General features: G+C 37.3%; 1 protein-coding gene across 4 annotated transcripts in view; it reads right to left on the bottom strand.

Moving 5' to 3' along the window:
- The window catches only part of LOC127429389 (cell adhesion molecule 1-like), a 459,647-nt gene that overhangs the window by 415,447 nt on the left and 24,376 nt on the right, over positions 1-19,824 (bottom strand). The window lies entirely within an intron of this gene.

Below are 19,824 nucleotides of genomic sequence, written 5' to 3'. Positions count from 1 at the left end.
AGTTTTTATTTAAATTTGGCCCTTGGCATCAATTCTCAATTAAACATGTGCCCGACATCTGCATTTAAGTTGTAATTCTGCGAGACCACACGAGCCCCTGCCCCTGCCCCTCCCCATCTTTGACATTCTTTGTCACAGCCTCCATACAACATCGAAGTCTACCTGACCAGCTTCATTTGTGACAGCCAGGTAAGGATAATATTTGCCCTAAACTTCGAAAAAAAAATCTCCACAAAGCCAGCAGAAGTTAGGCAATAGCCCTCCATTAAGCTTAACAACAAGCAAGCTAATCAGGTGTTGGTCCAAAATAGCGTTGTGCAGGGTCGGAAATGCCCCCAAAATTCAATATTTGAATTGCTCCTGTTTGAGTTGTTTTTTTTTATATTGATAACATAACATAGTCAATCCTCTGTGATCACCTGACTTTTCCCCTGATAACAGCAGAAAGAAATACTCCGTCATTTTTGGTCATACAGATAAGAGTAAGACATCATTCAAAACTATAAAGGGTTTACTTTTATTTGTGTAAACACAATAACAGCAAAACGTTGTGGTTTTGTAAAATAAAGAAATCATACACAATGAGCTTTCTGCTGTCTCGGTCTCCGTGAACTTCTGTCTGGAGCGTGTCAGGAAAATGAACCGAAACTCAGTGTATACTTGCCTCGCAGACATGAGAAATATGTCTATAGCATATATAATTTTTTCGAAAGAGCCATACCACAAATGAATAATTTACTATTTTCAAAAACAAAGTTTTTCAATAAAATAACATTTTATATTGCCCATAGACTACTCAAAAACAAACAAATATGCAAAAATTAATAGGTGACGTTGCAATATGGAATTGAGTACACGCGTTTGGGCGGGTCTCCATAATATTATTTTACAATTGTTCATGAAAAATGTAAATTCGCTTTTGGGCTGGGTGAATATTTTTATGATAATCGCATTTAAAATATTGCGATATCCGATTATATGGTCAACCCCCCTGCAAAGGGTCGGTAAATATTTTTGCTCAATTTTGCTTTAAAAATGTAATTAATTGATTGAAACACGAAAAACTTAAAAGATATTTCTAAATTCAAATTGCACTTTAAATGAAACGAAAAAAGCAATTAAAATAACAAAGTGATTAAAAAATCTTATATATAACCACCTCCCCAAATCCAAACATTTACCATCTCCAATGGCCCCATTTGCCAGCACACAAGTATCAACAGGTGAAAAATTACTTATAGCCTACAGATTAAGAACTAAAGACAATTATAAATGTAAAGATAATTATAATAATCATCATAATAAATAAGCCTAATAAATTCCCTTGTGTTCCCAAAAAATGCTGCCAAACGTGTGTTCTTATCGAATGTGTTTGCGTTGTGTTTTGGTAATACAGTTTATACTGCCTAAAGAAAATAGAACTACATTTTAGGTTCAAGGTGAACGTGTCTTGTATTACTTTATGATTTCATCACTTTTGTCTTTGTTTCTTTAATACAAAGATATCTGTATATATTACTGAACCTGCAGAGTTGCGTTCACAATGTGTAAGAGGGAACTGCTCCGTGGAAATAAAGCGAAACTCACAGCACCTCACGAGATGATCGGAGATCATTTGCAGCATTCTCATAGATTACGTTATTTTTGCAAACAGTTTTCAGAGGAATGAAACAGAGAAAAAGGAGTGATAACTCTTTACATGCGCTTGCTCCATGAGACAGGGTCCCGCTGCAAGCCTCTGAACAAACAGCGAATCAGACACAAGCATTGACGGCTTTTCTTTTGTCTGTTCTTAAAAACATAATAACTTTTTGACTAACAGCATTTCTTGTCATGTGTCACTCCGAGACGTCTTACAGGTCACCCACCTGTTGCGGGAAGATGAGCAAAATTGCTCACGCATGAAATACATTTGGACGAGGAGCTCCCGAACTGGATTGAGCCTCGTCGCATTTTGCGGGTGGCAGGTGCTATATCACACCCTGGGTGCACATAAAAAATAACAAACGTTCATAAAATCACTCGTAGAAAATGCTCTTAACAGCTAAGATCAATAGTTATTGGCAAATGAGGCCCAGAACTCTATGCATGTGCATGTCTTAGAGAAGTGCTTTTATTGCACTCATGAACAGCAGAGCTCACTGCGCACATATAGAATTTGCTTTTCTTTCGTCTGTTCTTCAAAATATAATCATGTTTCGTCAAACGCGCATCTTTGTGTCTAATTTCTTGTAATATATCACTCCGAGAAGTCTTACAGGTCACCTTCCACAGTGGCTGGTACATCAGCAAAATACTCAGCATGAAAAATCTGCATTGCGTGGGTGTTCATTTCAAACCTTGTTCACCAGGAGTACGGTGTACGACAAATTCGGAAGGAAATCAAAACAGTGTCACTGACTTCAAGCTTTGCAATTGCACCAACACTTTCTGTTGGAAAATTATATCTAGAAAGTTTTAAAAGATCATGTGTTGTTGAATGGTGAGACACCCGGTGAGACACCCGGCGAGCCACTTCATTTTTAACAAAGAGCCACTTGTGGCTCGCGAGCCATAGGTTCCCGACCCCTGTTCTATAGAAAGCTTGAATTGTCTACTTTTAAATGAGCCAATTTAAATCAAAAAGAAATATTCTCTGTTTGTGTAATCTGTATGAAACCAACGAGAGGTACAGTCTTTCCTGTTTGAGCTCATTATCGTTTTTGGAAGAAGACACGCTGTGAATTTACCTCAGAAGAAGAGTGTGATCTGATACAGCCTTTCTAACACAAAAAGTGTCTCACAAAAGTTTATTTTGTGAGCGAAAACTGGAGTCTACAAAATCTATTATGTGTTTCATGGCCTTATTTCAGTGACTTAAAAATTACTAACCACACATAATCTTGATTTTCTCAAAAATGCAAGCATGTACATCTCGCTCACATATTGTTGCACAGTTTGTGCTGAATAGTGTAATCAGACTTTAGTCATTAATATGATATAAGTATAAGCACAAAAAGTTCCAAACAAAGAAGAACAGTGGTGTTTCATTCCTGAATGATTCAGCGTTTCTGAATGAATCGGGTGTGTCAATCCTTCAATGACCCATTCATAAAGGATGTCACTTGCTTCATTCATGAATGAATCACCCGGTTTGAACGAATCGGTTTAATGAATGATTCAAACACTCACTCATTAAGACTTGCCGCCACCTACGCGGTTTTAGTTCATATTTATAGTATCATTTAATCAGTGATCACATTAGAGTTACTGATAGCAAAGACAGTATATGTAGAAATAGTGAATGCATAGATCAGTTGAATAGTGAATAAAGATCATTGTCTCTTTATGAAGACTGAAGATAATGATTATAGCATCAGAGATTACTTTAAGCGAGTTTGCGTCTAAGTGCGTCTTATAACTCTACAAAAAGCAAGGCAGGATCAATTGCATGGTATTATTTGACAGAATACCTTTCAAAATTTGAAGAAAAAAGATTTTGCTCATGTTTGAGGGCTCTTATGTTGCAACACTGCTGAGAAAGTGATGCAGTTTATTTATTCATTTAGTTAATTATTCATGCTTGACATGATGACTACAATCATGTCAACTGTATCTGGGCATAATGTTGTATTGTTTTCTCAAAGCAAGTTATGGCATTTGGAACCAAGGTAGCCTTTTTTATCAAAAGTCCAAAAAACTCTCCAAACAAGTGATCTGAGGGTTTTACTGAACCTAAGAACTACTTACATTTGTAAATGCCACAATAAACCAGAAACATAATTACATAGAATAAGTAACAAGTAATAAGATCCAGCACTGTTTCAGTTGTGCACATGGTAAATCAAGACCTGTCAATCTAAGCGATCTGTCCAATCCAAGCTGTAAAACAGTGGCTGATTGGTCTCTACACATCGTCCCTTCCCACCATACCCACCCACATACCTGAGATCAGAGATGATCTTATTATCAGTTTAAGAGGTTAATCAAGTTTGCTCTTTGTTAACTATAAATGAACACATTAGGTTCACATTAATGTTATGTTGTATTTAATTAATTTAATGTTGAACAGGCTAGCTTTCTTTTAATTAAATATGCTATAAGTTGATAATTGTCATTTTCTTCAATTATCTAATTATTAGAACACCTAAAATATATTGCTTGTAAGTGTTTGCTTCAGCCAGTGGAAGGCATGGTACAAGTGTATGTGTGCACATGATCAGGATGGTCCCACCTCTGCCTCATTTTGAGCCAGGAAAAACCCTGATAATGAATCTTAAGTGCGGCTGCAGCATTTTCTCAATTGTATCCCTTAAAAAACAGCCTGGAGGTGAACTTAAATCCTGAAAGGGGCAATCTTAAATGCTCTTAAACTTCAGAAAGCCAAGGCAACTATACAGACGTTCAAAATTCAGCTTTATCACTCTATGTGGGTTCTTATTATATCAGTGGTTACAAATAATGGGATTTTACGCGTGAATAAAAGCAAATCTGCTAAACAAATTTGGCGGCTGTCTGGCAAGCTTCCAGGAAATCGGTAATGTTATTGACCCCTAAGAATTAGTTGGGCAGTGCCTCTGTTTCGGTGGAACATAATAATTGTCTTTCCTCTAGAAAAGATTGCAACTTAAATGTATCACTGGGTAATGAATCTGTGCCAAAATGGCTGTGGTTCATAGCAGCTCACAGCAGGAGGTCACCTCCAAGTGCTGAAGAGTTTAATTTACACACTATACTTTTCCAATTTGCCCTTTGCCCTAAGTATGAATGTCTTTGAGACAGCAACTAGCTACACTCCAGGTAGAGAGCTTTGGAGCCGGAATCTGCATTCCTTTCCATGCCTTGTAGAATGGGCAGGGTGATATATCCAACATTCACAGTATATTTGCAATGATTTTGCTGGTGACATAAAGCTAAAGGAATATTTATAATTTAAAATAAAGCTGTTTGAATTGTCATTTTAACAGTCATTTTAGGGTTTTAGGGTTTCCAGAATTAATTTGAGTGGTAATCATGCGGTAATAAAAAAATAAAAAATTTTTTTTAATAAAAATGGCTGTTTATTACTTTGTATTTGTTTTATACTGGTACAAATGAAAATGACTGCATAGCCTATATATGTGTTCAATCTAATTTCAGGCAACAATGGTTAAATGGTTAAAATGATGGACAAATAAATGACATGATGCATAAATGTTGAGATATATCATCAAAAACCTGACAAATATTAAAGCTATATTGCACAGCCCTTCTTGTAGAGGATGTCAAGACTTCAGTGATTTAGCTTCATACTGTCTGGGGCAGGCTGAAGAAAGCTAATGATGGATGTGTAAATTTAACATTAGTGATGAAACATGAAATCACAAACACTATATTAAAAGACATACAGATGGTGACACAAAGGGGGAGGACTAGCATCAGGGATAAGCAGAACACTGCACATCTGTCAGTCTACACCAGTCACAGTGGGACCCAAATTACCACATCTACTCTATTAGCCTTCCTAGCTAAAAAGGACCAGGGTAGGGTTGCACCAGCTGTGCATAAGGCCTCACTTAAATTGGGATGTAAAGTTCACACTAAGGGCTTAGTAACTACTAGTTAGTTTGTAACTAAGTCAGTACTTAATTTGGTTGCACCACCTGTTCTTAAGGCAAGACTTAAATAGTAGGTCGTAAGCTCTCCATAAAGTAATGCATTGTCGCATAATATGATGTTTACCTGTATTTATCCAATAAACAGCCTTCAAATTTGTACACAGAAGTGTAAAAAAGCTGTGAATTTCAGTTTGATCTTGTTACGGTTGATGTTCAAACCTTGTTTGCTCATGTAATGGTCAACTGTAATAAATTATATCCCATTGAAATATGATATGTAATAAACCAAAATTTAATGAATGGTATATTTGCTCTGTGTAAATAACAATATTTAATAACTGTATCTAAAATGTATAAGGGGCAATAAATAAATAAGTACTAATACAACAGGCTGAAAAAACAGACATTTATTCATTTAATATCTATTTTGTATGTTCAAACTTGACACCAGGCGGCGTACACAGGAAAGTGCACCGTTAGATCGGATTCATGCTGAAGAAGTAGGTTTTACATAATGTTTTCTCCTATAAATTTAAACGCTTGTTATGTGTTATGCAACATCATCATATATGTTGAAAGGACTGAAGCCTGTCAACCAAAACATTGTGGCAGTACGGAAAAACGTACGAGATCTTTGATGCTGCATGGCCGAATGGAGGAGGAAAATCAATTATCCAATTATCCGGAAGTGAGGAAATGTGTATAAAGGGTGGAGTTGTAGGGGGGGAAAAAAAGGAGAAAAAGGAGCAGGTTACCTGAGATGAGACAGACGCCACCTAGTCAGTGAGACATCGCTGTGTTTGGGCCAGGGTGGATCGCTGGAGTGAGCGTGAGTTGCCGGGGCGATCGATTGAGTGTTGCGTGCTGCACCTCTGGACGCCGGCTACAGAGCGAAGCAAGTCTTTTGTGCTGACGAGTGCGAGCGAGCTCTCCAGGTGAATTCCTGTTTTACAGCCCTTAAACCTCATACGTTCAAAAACTTTCCTCCCTGCCATTATCGGCCAGCGCTCATCTCGCATACACCCACACACACACACCCTTTTGCCACACGCAAACCTCGCAAACCTCCACAATCATTCATGCACCCACTTTCATGAAGCACTTTGTGATCGTGCTGTTTGGTTTGATTCAATGCAAATATAGTCAAGTGTTTAATAATGTTTAAAGTGTGATGTAAGAATTCGCTATTTAATGTTTTCTTCCTTGTTTTTTTCTTTCCTTCTTGTTACTTCTCTCACTCCCGCCTTATTGGTGAGCAATGGAGTGTTGAATCTGCCGAGGATTTCAAGCATCAGAGATACTTCTACCTCAGAGGCACCAACTTACTTTAAGGTTGTTTGTTTTCTTTATTATTGTTGGACAACAAAAAATAGTGGAAAGACCGTATTTGAACTTGAGCCAAAGTGGCAGTTTTTTTTTTTGTTTTGTTTTTTATTCCTTGTTGATTGGTGAAATTTAACTGTGAAACTGAACTTTCTTTGTGTGGGAATCTGATTAATGTTGTTTTGTAACCGGTGGCTTAAAGAGCTATTCTGGGTGAAAACAGTATTATTTGATAAGATTGAGCTTGTCTGGTGCCCGAACTAAGTAAATCAGTTTGTTTAGTTTGTTTATTTATTTAGTATCTCTATAATTTGCTGACTTAAATTCTCTTTGGGGACCGCCACTGTTACAGAAGCTCATTGATGTCATTAAATGAGTCTGTTTTTTATTCCATCTGTTACTCCTGGTCGGAGGCTTCCATGAATATTTAGTTTATGCATAGGGTTACATCCTACCTAAGTTTAATGGTGCAATGCTCAAATATTTTGTAGTGTGTAAATTGTGACTTAGTGCCCATTTTTGCCACAACTAGGCTAAGATACGTACGTAACGTACGTATAGCTGGTGCAACCGGCCCCAGGTCTGGGTCGGCTGCAGAGCTGAGATCAGGCCCACTGGGTGAGTGGCAGAGATGATTCATCAAGTTCAGTTTCATATAAAGGAATTTAATCAAGGGAAATGCAAGGGTACAGTGCCTTTTAATAGTAACAAATATTTCAAAATGCTCTTGCAAGCCTGGGCACAGCACAAAACAAATTAAAGAAGCAGGCAGAGCAACTGGCAGCCATTTCTCAAAGCCTGAGATCACTGCGGCAAATACTCTTATCACAGCTCAAGCAGACCAAAACAAACAGAAAAATGCAAGGGCAGTTTCTTGTGCACTCACTTCTAAAAATATCTCTATAGAATTAGTTCAGTGCACAAGCCCTTATGGTATTAAAGAACGATCTCATCTCCAAAGCTTTTTCTGGGCCTAAATATTTAGCAAGTTCACATCCATAAAAGAAGATATTACATTTTAGGCTTTGCTCTACTAGTATTAAAGGAATAATTCACCCAAAAAATGAAAATTCTGTCATAATTTACACACCCTCATGATGTTCCAAACCTGGCTTTCTTTCTTCCATGCAAGACTACAACAGATGTTAGGCAGAACTACAGCCTAAGCCACCATTCACTTCCATTGTATGAAAGAAAAAAGATATAGCCAAGTACAAGTGAATAGTGACTGAGACTAACATACTGCCTTGAATCTCCTTTTGTGTTCCACAGAAAAAAGAAAGTCATTCTGGCTTGAGGGTGAGTAAATGACATGAGGGTGAGTAAATGACGACAGAATTAAAAATTTTCGGTGGACTATCCTTTAGTAGCTTAACCTTGCGCGACCCCGCGTCCACATGCGTGGACGTTGTATTTTGGCTTCGCTAAACACAATGCATCATTTAAATTAATCAAACCAACTGAATACTATTCACAAGACTCTAGATTGTCATTTAATGGTTAAGCTTCTGATGCACAGAGTCACGTGACACAACAGCATGGTGTAGATTTCCTTGAAGAGCTTCTGTCCCTGTCAAATCCCCCACTGGCCCTTATCAATCATGGCTTCCTAATAATCCCCATCCATTAATTGGCTCAATAATTCTACTCTCTCCTCTCCACCAAGAGCTGGTGTGTGGTGAGCGTACTGGTGCACTATGGCTGCCGTCGCATCATCCAGGTGGATGCTGCATACTGGTGGTGGTTGAGGAGAGTCCCCTGTTCAATGTGTAAAGCACTTTGAGTGTAGTGTCAGGATATGCTGCTTTAAACTTCATTCATTTCTCGTGCGGCAGTGTGCTGATAAACATGATGTCCACATACATGGAAATCGGGACAGTATTCCCTCAAAAGTTGAAAAAACATGTTAGTTATTTTGAATAACTTTCAACAATTAAACATCTGTAAGTAATTTAGCTTCATATACATTATGCTAATTTCAGATGTAATGTCTGTTACATCTCAAAAATATGAATAACCAACACTTCTGGAAACAAATCTGACTTTCTATAGCTTGGTATTATTTAAAATTTCACAACTTAGTCCCGCTGTCCTCACATGTGGACATAAATCTTTTTTTGCTTGTTTATTAGATGTTGCTAGTTACTAATCAAAAAGGGAAATGGAAAATGCACGTAGCAGTCACGCTTGGGTCTCAGGAGTTTAAATAAGCCCTACAAAATTAAACTTGAACATTCAATTAGGCATACAGAAAAAATAAAAATGTACAGCTAATTTTAATTACAGGTCCGCTTCTCAATCAACATCAATATATGTATTATATATAATAATAATACATTTATTTATAACAATAATGTATTATATATCATAATTATGCAGTAAAGACTACGCAAGTAATTTAAGTAAGCTAAATCAATTTACATTTGATTGCTCTGTAAATTTTCTGAATTCTGAATGTTTCTTGAATACTTGATACTATTGTTAGATATGTCTTGCCTTCATTTTGTTAATATTTAGAGTAACATTCAAATTAACAAATGAGTAAAAAAAAGAAAAAAAAAAGAGTCAATAGCATATACATTTTTGCTGTGGTGTCAAAATTGGTGTTTTACTGATTTTGGTATAGACTACTGAAATTTGGTATCATGAAAATCCAACTCATACATAGAGGCAACAATAGGGAAATTCAAAGCATTTTGGGGCACAAACTATCAAAAAGCGGTAATCATTTTAGGTGTTAAATGGGTCATCGCTTGCAGTAGTAAGACAATGTCGTAATTACTGCATTTATAGCAGCTGTCTTAACAACATTTCCTAAGGCAAAGAACATTAAAGTAGACCATTCCTGTAGCAAAAATATAATTTATGACTTGTTTAGCAGTGGACTATAGCCTCCAATTTATCTTTGCAGTCCCTCTGTCTGTGATCACCTCTTTCATCTGGCTATACCACATACTTAACCCAGCAAGGACAGGACTTTGGCAGCTTTCAAAACAAGTTCTGCGTTTGCAAATTATCAGCTTTTTCGCAATCCTCTACTCAGCCCCTCTTGTCAGGTTAATTCCTAATTTCTAAAGCATGGAAAAATAATAACAGCAAGGGAAGAATGAGCCATGTTGCAACAAAATATCTCTGACAGCAACAAATCAGGATGCTGCCACAAGAAAGAATGCACCACAAGTATGTATGCCTGTTTTTACCGTTAAACATAAAACATGCAAAGCTGTTAGCTCATCGCCATTAAGCACCAAGCACACTGTATTAAAATGTCAGCCTACCCTTAAATGAATCTCAGTTCCTAATAGTTCCTAAATAACCAACCAGCCACTTTTTCTAGCATTCTTTTGTATTTTATGGGTGGTTTCAAATGACACTTTTTGCCACTTATAATGTTATCAAGATTTTTACATCACAAAACATCATAATTTAGTAATAGGCTATTTTCTGTACTGTTTTGACCCCCCTCATCGTAACACACCGTTTGAATAGGCATGGCAGATTGTAGACTCAGAAGTAAACGCCCACTGGTATGATTGGCTAACAGTTTTGCATATTTAAAAATCCTACATCCTTCATAGATGGACGCTGGTGTCATTTAGGTTAAAAACGCATAAATACTCAGTTCATATCAAACGATCTGTAATAACAGACAAAGCAATAGTGACCACGTAATAAAAACAGTTACTCACACTTGTGTGGTGCGACATTACTGTCAGATCTAATATAGTCGGCAAAGCATCGTCTTTTAGTTTCAATCTTTCTGAAAATCCTGCATCGAACTGTGCCTTGTTTGTAAACGAATCCGCGGTAAAATGAAGTGAACAAAGGACCAAGTTCTTACTGACGCGGTCTGGAACTTCATTAAAAATAAAGTTAATCCACTCTTTCCTAATGTTGGGATCAGAAGGAAGGCAATGCAAAGACTGTGTTTTTCCACAACTTGGCAATATACAGCGTCTTGCTGTCTTCGGAGCCATCTTTATCTATTGGTTTCTGCGTAGACCTGCGTTTGCCTCTCTCATTATTTACCTACTACATGCGTGAATCGGTGGGCAGGGCAAAAACAGGCAGTGATGTAGAAGCAGGCATTGATCTTCTTCTGCGGAGGCGGTGTTTAGCCACACTATTACGTAATAAAGTGGCACATTCCACATCCTGTCGTTTTGGCAGATTGGCTTCAATATAAGCTGTTTTTAGACTAACGAGAAAGTTTTGAGTTCTGAAACTTACAGGATGTTTTTATAGTACAATGACCTCTTATATGTCAAAAGATCAAGGGAATTTTGATTTCTCAGTTCATGACCCCTTTAAAGTGTAGAGAGAATGCCTCGATTGTGTCATTCACAATGCATTATGGGAGTGGACATTCACTGGTGGATCTTCTGACTATAGCTATATATTTTGTTGTGATTCTCTGATTGGTGGATTGTTCCCTTCAGGGTCATGGGTAGTGTAGTTCCTCACCAGAGATTCCACTATTAAACTTTTTTTTTTTTAATTATTTTTTTTTTTTTATGAAGATGAAATTAAGCACACTGATGGCTTCGACAGAAGCAAATACCATCGATTAGCAAACTTGAATCTCATGGGATGTCTGTCTTTAACGGTTTATAAGATATTGTTACAAATCTATTTCCCTATGAAGAAAATGAATGGGACTACAGCTACTTCCAGAATCTGACTGTTGGAAGCATACTGTATAAAAATGTCACCCTACCCTTAAATGTATCTCTGTGGTGTTCATAACTCTTGGTAAGAATAAACAAACCACTTTTTCAACCATTTTTTATTTTATTTTATGGGTTGTTTGAAGTGACACAAATACATCTATGAATTGAACAAGGTGATTTTGAGAGCTGACTGTGCATAACTGCCCCTGCTTTAGGCACTGCCATTGCTGAATTTTTAATAAATTTCTAGACCCATCCTGCAAGAAGCAAAAATGTAGTCTAGTGTCAATCACGCAACACAAACTCCATCAGGTTGTCAAGAGTAGGTCTGGGTGATGGCCTAAATGGTTTCCCTAAGCTTCTCTTGCGTGATTTGGTTTGCAAGTGCCACGCCCAAGTCATGATGTCATCCCATGGGTCCCTGTTAATGTGGGCCACAGTGGAGACAATGTCATATTCACAGTCTTCCTTCCTCTTCTGACCCCAATACTCATTAGCACGGACCTGCCATGAATGGTGCATTATCTGGCGGTTGGCGAGAGAGGCCATCACTCTTGCCACCCCATAATTAATTCACCATTCTATAGTGTAGCCACATTCTGTGGCAACTCCCCACATGTTTTTCTCTCACATTGTTCCATAAAATCCAATCTCTGAAAGGTGCACTCACAAGGCTTCCATCCCTCTCTGCTTTCAAAGGTACATGGTCATTGAAGCAGGTATAGCGTTTACATGGATACAGCTTTCTAGTTCATTTCATGCACCCAGGTGAAGTTGTAAACTTGACCCACATTTTTTTAATGAGAATTACTGTAAACCGTCACACTCCTAAATCATGTAGCTATGATTCAGTTCCAGAAACTGAAAATGCGAGAGAGAGGCATGAGAAACAGTAAGCCTTTCATTAAATTGTGAATGAGTCAGGGCTCTTCTGACAGAGAGCTTCTGGGAGCTGAAGGGGTCTGCGAAAGCCGCAGCTAAAGCAGTGCCTTCATTCTGTTTGTTTTGCAAGGCCACTCTCTTCAGTGAAACTTTGTTCCGTTCCCTGACCCTCGGCACACCACTGTCACTAGCCCACATTGTCATAGGTCCTTCCTCTGGATCTCAATTCACGTGGGCAAACAAAGCTGGGATAACAAGCTCCGTAAATGCTGACTGTAGGTCTAGAATGAGCATTCTGTCATGAAGAATGTAAGGGAAGCGTGGGCCGCACATAGTACGAGTGGTCATGGAAGGAGCATTTCAATTCAGCTTAGCATAGAAAAGTAGGAAGGATTTCTAAAAGACAAATGTGGATGCCTCATTTAAGACTTTTGCTTGTATGAAAGTCCTGTTTTTAAAGTGATAGTTCACCCAAAAATTAAAATTCTTATCATTTGCTTACCCTCATGCCACCTAAGATGGCATGGTGTATGACTTTCTTTTTTCTGCAGAACACAAAGGAAGATTTTTAGAAGAATATCTCAGCTTTGTAGGTCCATAAAGTGCAAGTGAATGGTGATCAGGCCTTTGAAGCTCCAAAAAGGAGATAAAGTCAGTATTTTAGTAATTCATACGACCCCAGTGTTTTAATCAATGTCTTCTGATGCGATCCAGTTGGTTTTGGGTGAGAACAGACCAAAATATAACCCCCTTTTCACTGTACATCTTGTCATTGCAGTCTCTAGGCACAATCATGATTTCAAGCTCGATTACACTTTCAAGTGCTTGACCCATGCGCAGAGCGCTAGACAGTGCTATAGGAAGTGTAATCGATCTTGAAATAATAATCATCAAGGAGACTGCTGTCAAGATGTACAGTGAAAAAAGAGTTACATTTTGGTCTGTTCTCACCCAAAACCAAGAGAGATGAGGTATCTTTTCAAGTGTCTGATTGTACATTCCGAATGCCTCACACGATTCCTTTTGGCACTACAATCTTTCATGGTGTCAAAACCATGCTGAAGATGAACCCTTTAACTGTCTGTACTTTTGCTGTACCTCTGTAGCAAGAAGCTCTGAAAGCAAACCAAGAAAATCCATCACCTCAGACTACATGCTTCACAAGGAGCAGCACTCTGTTTTTCAAGCCTGACCACAGTAGGCTGCCAGTGGCATCAATACTCAAAGAGAGTAGGGAGGAGGAAAGGCAGCTTCTGCTTGAATTAGCGATACTCAACATTCACCCCAGAGAGCTCTGAAGTCACAGATGTGCAGAGTTAGGATTACCACCAAAGATATTCAAGCCAAACCTCAAACACCCACAATCATGGGGCAGAAAGGGGAATCCATACTCTCACTCACATACAGAACAGCAGCACTTCATTTACTTTCTCATGAGCTTAAACTGAATGCAAATCAGTGGCATTATGCAACACCAGCTGTTGCCTCTCTTCAGCAACTGCTGCGTCAGAGGGAGATTGCCTTGTCACTCTTAAAGGCAGCCACAATTCCATGTTTTATCCTTCTATGTACAACAGACGGCCCTTTTAAACCGTCCCTGCCTGCCTGTGCACATTTACCAACAAAGATTTTACCCAATGTCCAATCTGGAGAAAGACCCATTTTAGAATTCACAAAAGAATGGTGATATTGAGACACTTAGGCCTCATTTCCTAGCTTAAGAGGAACTACTGTGCCAAGGGAGGAAGTATACTATATTTCTTTTAAATGGTGTAGGATATCATCATACTGACAGAAGTCAGTCAGTTGACATTTGCACGGTTCCCTCTCCTTTTGACCAAATAATTTATTTTTCAATGACTTTTCCAGTTGTTTATGATTGCTGGATATATTTATAAAATTATTATGTTTTTTTTTGTTGTTGTTGTTGTTGTTGTTTTTTTTAGAAAGATTTACATTCACTACAGAAAAGTCATGACAAGGTTTTAATAACTTCCATGACTTTTCCACAAATCACAATTTCAAAATTCCCTAATATTTCCATATTTTGCATGTCTGTGGGAACCCTGCATTCTAGGGCTGGGTATCGATTAGAGCTGCAACAACTAATCGATAAAATATATTATTATCGATAATGGAACTCATCCACAACGAATTTCATCATCGATTAGTTGGAAATATGCAGAGATCACGGACAAGCTCCGCCAGTGACGTCACTTTACATTTTCCCTTTTCAATATAACTAATATAACGTTAACCTTGTCCCTAACAACCATGTCACTCATGTCTGTTTGCTGTTAGCCAGCTATAGTTTGTCAGTGTAGTCAGTAATGTAGTAGACTTAAAGGTAAACATCAGAGCATCTTTTTGCAGCACAGCAGATAACGGTGTGATGGTGATTGTGTCTGTTGAGTGCTGATTTCATGCTATGTTATTACCTAGTTGGTGAGACACAATGCTGGAAAGTAAAATAAACAACGTCCGTCTTTTACTCTCCGTGAAAACGAGCTTATAGCTAACTAGCTAATCACGTAGCTACTTTTATTGTTGTCAGCTGAGTGGAAGCTAATGAGTAAACATGTATTCACCAAACTGTTTTGTTTAGGATTCACAGTTTGGTACCCCCTTCAACTGAACAATTCCAATCGTGTCATTTATAAAATGTAATATTTAAAAGTGGTTTTCCACCGTTGAAAGTTTCCCCAGAACTTGTATAGCAGAATACAGTTTAACACCGCTGCCGATGTTTTTCTTCACTTGGCAGTATTAATATAGTCAGCATTTGACTGATACTAAACAGTACTGATGTTTATTTAGCTATTTATTTTATTTTTATTTATTCTTTATTTAAATGTCAGCATTTGACTGATACTAAACAGTAATACTGATGTTTATTTAGCTATTTATTTTATTTTTATTTATTCTTTATTTTAATGGTCAGCAGTTGACTGATACTAAACAGTACTGATGTTAATTTAACTATTTGTTTTATTTTTATTTATTTTAATGGTCAGCATTTGACTGATACTAAACATACAGTACTGATGTTTATTTAGCTATTTATTTTATTTTTATTTATTCTTTATTTTAATGGTCAGCATTTGACTGATACTAAACAGTACTGATGTTTATTTAGCTATTTATTTTATTTTTATTTATTCTTTATTTAAATGGTCAGCATTTGACTGATACTAAACAGTAATACTGATGTTTATTTAGCTATTTATTTTATTTGTATTTATTCTTTATTTTAATGGTCAGCATTTGACTGATACTAAACACAGTACTGATGTATATTTAGCTATTTATTTTATTTTATTTATTGTTCATTTTAATGGTCAGCATTTGACTGATATTAAACATACAGTACTGATGTTTATTTAGCTATTTATTGTATTTTTATTTATTCTTTATTTTCTCTGTGTTCACTTCTAGAATTTGTTGACAATGTATAATAATAATGTCAAATATTCTTTGATAAAAATATTTGTTTAAGAAAGCAGCCTTCTGAGTACCTTTGCATAGTCATATCGGTGCAAAATCGGTGAAAAACCCACATAGAAAAGGTCTGTTTTCATTCCAGCTCAAAAATTAAATATATCAGCCACCATATCGGTAATTGGTGAATTTTCCCTCTCTAAAATCGGTATCGATCTCAAAAATCCCATTTCGGTCGGGCTCTAATAAGCATACAGTTTAATGTGGAGTGGTTGCTGCATCAGGTACATTGAAAGAGGGTGTGTGCCGTTTGATACGCTTAAGAGTTGTTTCTCTCCAGCACATGACTTACATTTTACTGCTATTTTCTCTTTTATAATGTATACAAACTGTTTGTTTTTACCAAATGCGACTCTCCGTTAAAATTAACTGAGCAAGCGAGCACACACACCCACGTCAATCAAACTGATCGCAATGGAGAAAGGGAGTGCAGTCACTTTGATTAAACTCGTGGAACATTATACCGTGCTTTCAGTTTCAATGTAATCAATTGTGCAGCTTTCATGTATGTCATGCTGATGTCTCAGAGGTCAAAGTGTGCAGTTTAAAGTGTTTTAGATATTTTTCATCATGTGAGTGCATGTAATACAATGAGCACTGGGATGAGACTTTTCGAGAGTAAATCTGCACTGCGTTTACAGATGACTGTACTATATTAAACTGTATATAATGCTGAATATAATGTATAATAATGCTAAGGGTCCTGATATTTGATCGTCCTGAAAATGCCAAATGTAATGTCTGATTCCACCATTAAATTTAAACCATAGCAAGCATCATTTTACTGGATAAGCATATGCATATTTTTGAAAATAATAGTTTAGAAAAATGTAATCAGCGACAATACTATTTTAACCTCTTAACATCTGGCCTCTTTTTGTGCATGAGCTTGAAAACAACATACCCAAAGTAAAACTCTTCCAGTTCTTGAACCCTTTGGTCTACAAACACAAACTTGGGCTCGTTTGAAAACAGACACTTAGTCATTTGTTATTCAAGAGTAAAAATTTATCATTATACTATAAAAAAAATGTGTTAGAGCCATTCAAATATTTTGAATAGTGACCGCAAATATTATTTATAAAATACTTTTTTTTTAATATACAAGACTATGCACAGTGCCCCAAAAACACATCTGATACAAAGCCACATGTCTGATGAAGGTCTGACACAATTTCGAAGTCGATATGACCAAAACTCTTTGTTCCATAAAGACTTATGTAAGTATACTTCCAAAAAAAGGCCACTTGGATGCGCCACTAGACCACTTGTAGTAACTCCGTAAACCAATGATCAAAGTGGTTCAAAACACACAATTTGTTTATATTTCAATGTAAAAAATACCACACAAACCAAAATATACATGAAGATATAATATATTAATATATTATTTGGGAATATATTATAATGCATTCCATATATATTCATGCATTTTATAAACAATGTGAAAAGAACATTGCAATTTGAAATGTTGCAATGGAATTAAACTTTTACTTACAATAAATATGCTTCTGTTCATTTTTTCCCCATACAAATGTAAACTGACTTTTTCTGAGCTTTTGCTCTGCCGTTCACTCGGGGTCTTTAGCCACTGCCTCAAGCCGGGGAGCCTCACCGTCAGTGAAGCCTTGAGCACACCTGCTCCCAATGCAAATTGAATGAAAAGCAGTGGAAAAAAATGAGTCAATGTATTGGGAGCGTGTGTGCTCCGAGGTATAACTCGAGGTGAGCGAAGCCGGGGAGGGTGGCTCGTCTCGGCTTGAATGACATGTCCGAGCCCACTGGATCTGCAGTTGAACAGGGGGTTTGATGAAAAAATGCAGTCAGGAGGAGCGGTTCCTCCAGGCCCTCAGTGATGGTGACTGAAGCAGAGAAGGGTGGATCAGATCGCGTACCCAAAAGCTGAGTTCTTTGTCGACAGTACGGCAGTAACACACTATAACTGCATACCGTGTGTAAAAGCGCAAACACAAACAAACACAGTCCACAGTTTTCCACTCCGAACTTTTACAAATATCGGATATCGCTGCTGAATACTCCACCACTATACTACACAATTAATTCACTGGTGAATAAAATCTAAACATTTACCAGCCAGTTGCCAAATATATCAATTTGTAGTCGCATAGTGAGAAATTTGGTTGTAAATGCGAGTGATTTCCTCTCATTGTAGTGAAGGTTGTGCATAGAATAAAAGATTGATCCATGGCTTTTGAGATTACGAGAGTGATATCTTCTTTGTTGCATATTTTTTTCAAGAGACAAAAAATAAGTGCTGCATTGAAAAGAGGATAAGCTGCCTTGATAATGCACCCCTTCATTGTCCAAGCATGGACTTTTTTGTGTCAGCAAAACTGTACATACCAGATATATAGATTTATTGCAAACTAAAATGGCAGGCAGATTGTGCCGCTGCATTCCATTGACAAAACTGAAACCCTGAAAGCTGATGCTTGGTGCTTTGCAGATTTGAAGATCAGTCATTCTATTGTGTCCCCTCTGGACCTGAGGGAAGCATGCACAGAAGATATTTTTTCCTAGGCAATTTCAGTCCTGTTTCCATCCCAAAGCAGCAGACTTCTGTACTCCTAAAGAGCCGCTTTAAAAAAAAAATCTCTGCTGCTGTAATGCAGACTAAAACTCTAATTACATTTTTGGTCTTGCTTTGGAGAAGTCATAATTATACTACCTTTAACATGCAAATTAATGGGCTGATTTCAAAGAATGATTAACCCTTGTCCAAAGTTTGATTAGTAAATGGGTGTTTTCTGGTTCTAGCAATTTTTCATTTATTTATTATTATTATTTTGCATTGTTTTGTACATTTGGAAATTAAGTATTCAGACTAAATATTCTGAGAGGAAAACCCTACAAAAACAACTAAAAAACAGAACTGATTGCTTTCAATTTGATTATCAATTCATGGCGCTTCTTAAGTGCCATAAAACGGTAAGGACATTTCTACAAGCTCACACTTGAAATTAAATAAATAAACAAAATTAAATTAAAAATGCAGCCCTTTTCTTAGCACATGAGTGCCTTTAATTGGAGCCGTTTGCATGACTCATCTGATAAGAGTAACTTAATTTGAAAGTCTCTGTTGCTTTAACCTCCATAAAACTAAAGGTATTCAGAGGAGTAAAGTGATACAGCTTTAAAACAAAAGCTAAACTCAATGCTTCCATCTTATTCAGAAGAAGTCCAGACAAAAGCCTAGCAAATGAAATGCAAGAGCAGAGCGGGCCACAATGGGGCCATCTGAATGGGCTGAAATTAGTTAGCCGAACATAAAGAAGAGGATGAAAAAGGAAGGCCTGCAAGACTCGGTGGATTAGTAGCCGATGGAGTTGGAAGACGATTCTGGAACCTGAATGAGAACTCTCAGGCCAATCAAACTCAATCAAACCAAACTCTTCACCTCTGCCAATGGATGACCTCAAATGGAGAGAAGTCTCTTCTCCTTGTGCTCATAACTGCGACATAAGGACTCGAAAGATAATCACACATGCAGCTTCTTTATTCACACTAACGTATTCAGACTCTGTTAACTAAAGAGATCAATATTCACTTTTTTAAATAGGCCAAAATGAAAAAAACGTTTTTTTTAATAAACTCACAGGATTGTTTGCATGAAACCCACCCACATAGCACAAATACATTGCCGAGATGTCTATTCGTTGTTTCTATTGACATCTGTACTATGTCATTTTTAGATACTGTATGCCCTCAAGACATCGAACAGTTATCAAACACTCGCAACAGACGATGTGCTCTTTCACAGGTTCCCCCATACCACACGCAGTGTTTCCCCTTAATTACCTAGACTGTGGCGGCCCTAGAGGGTCCGAGGTCCACCCACCACAGTCTCACAAAAT

The sequence above is a fragment of the Myxocyprinus asiaticus genome, chromosome 38 (genome assembly GCF_019703515.2).
Source record: "Myxocyprinus asiaticus isolate MX2 ecotype Aquarium Trade chromosome 38, UBuf_Myxa_2, whole genome shotgun sequence".
In the NCBI taxonomy this organism is placed as follows: domain Eukaryota; kingdom Metazoa; phylum Chordata; class Actinopteri; order Cypriniformes; family Catostomidae; genus Myxocyprinus; species Myxocyprinus asiaticus.
The sequence above is the reverse complement of the archived record's forward strand: the minus strand, read 5'-3'. Positions and strand labels throughout refer to the sequence as shown.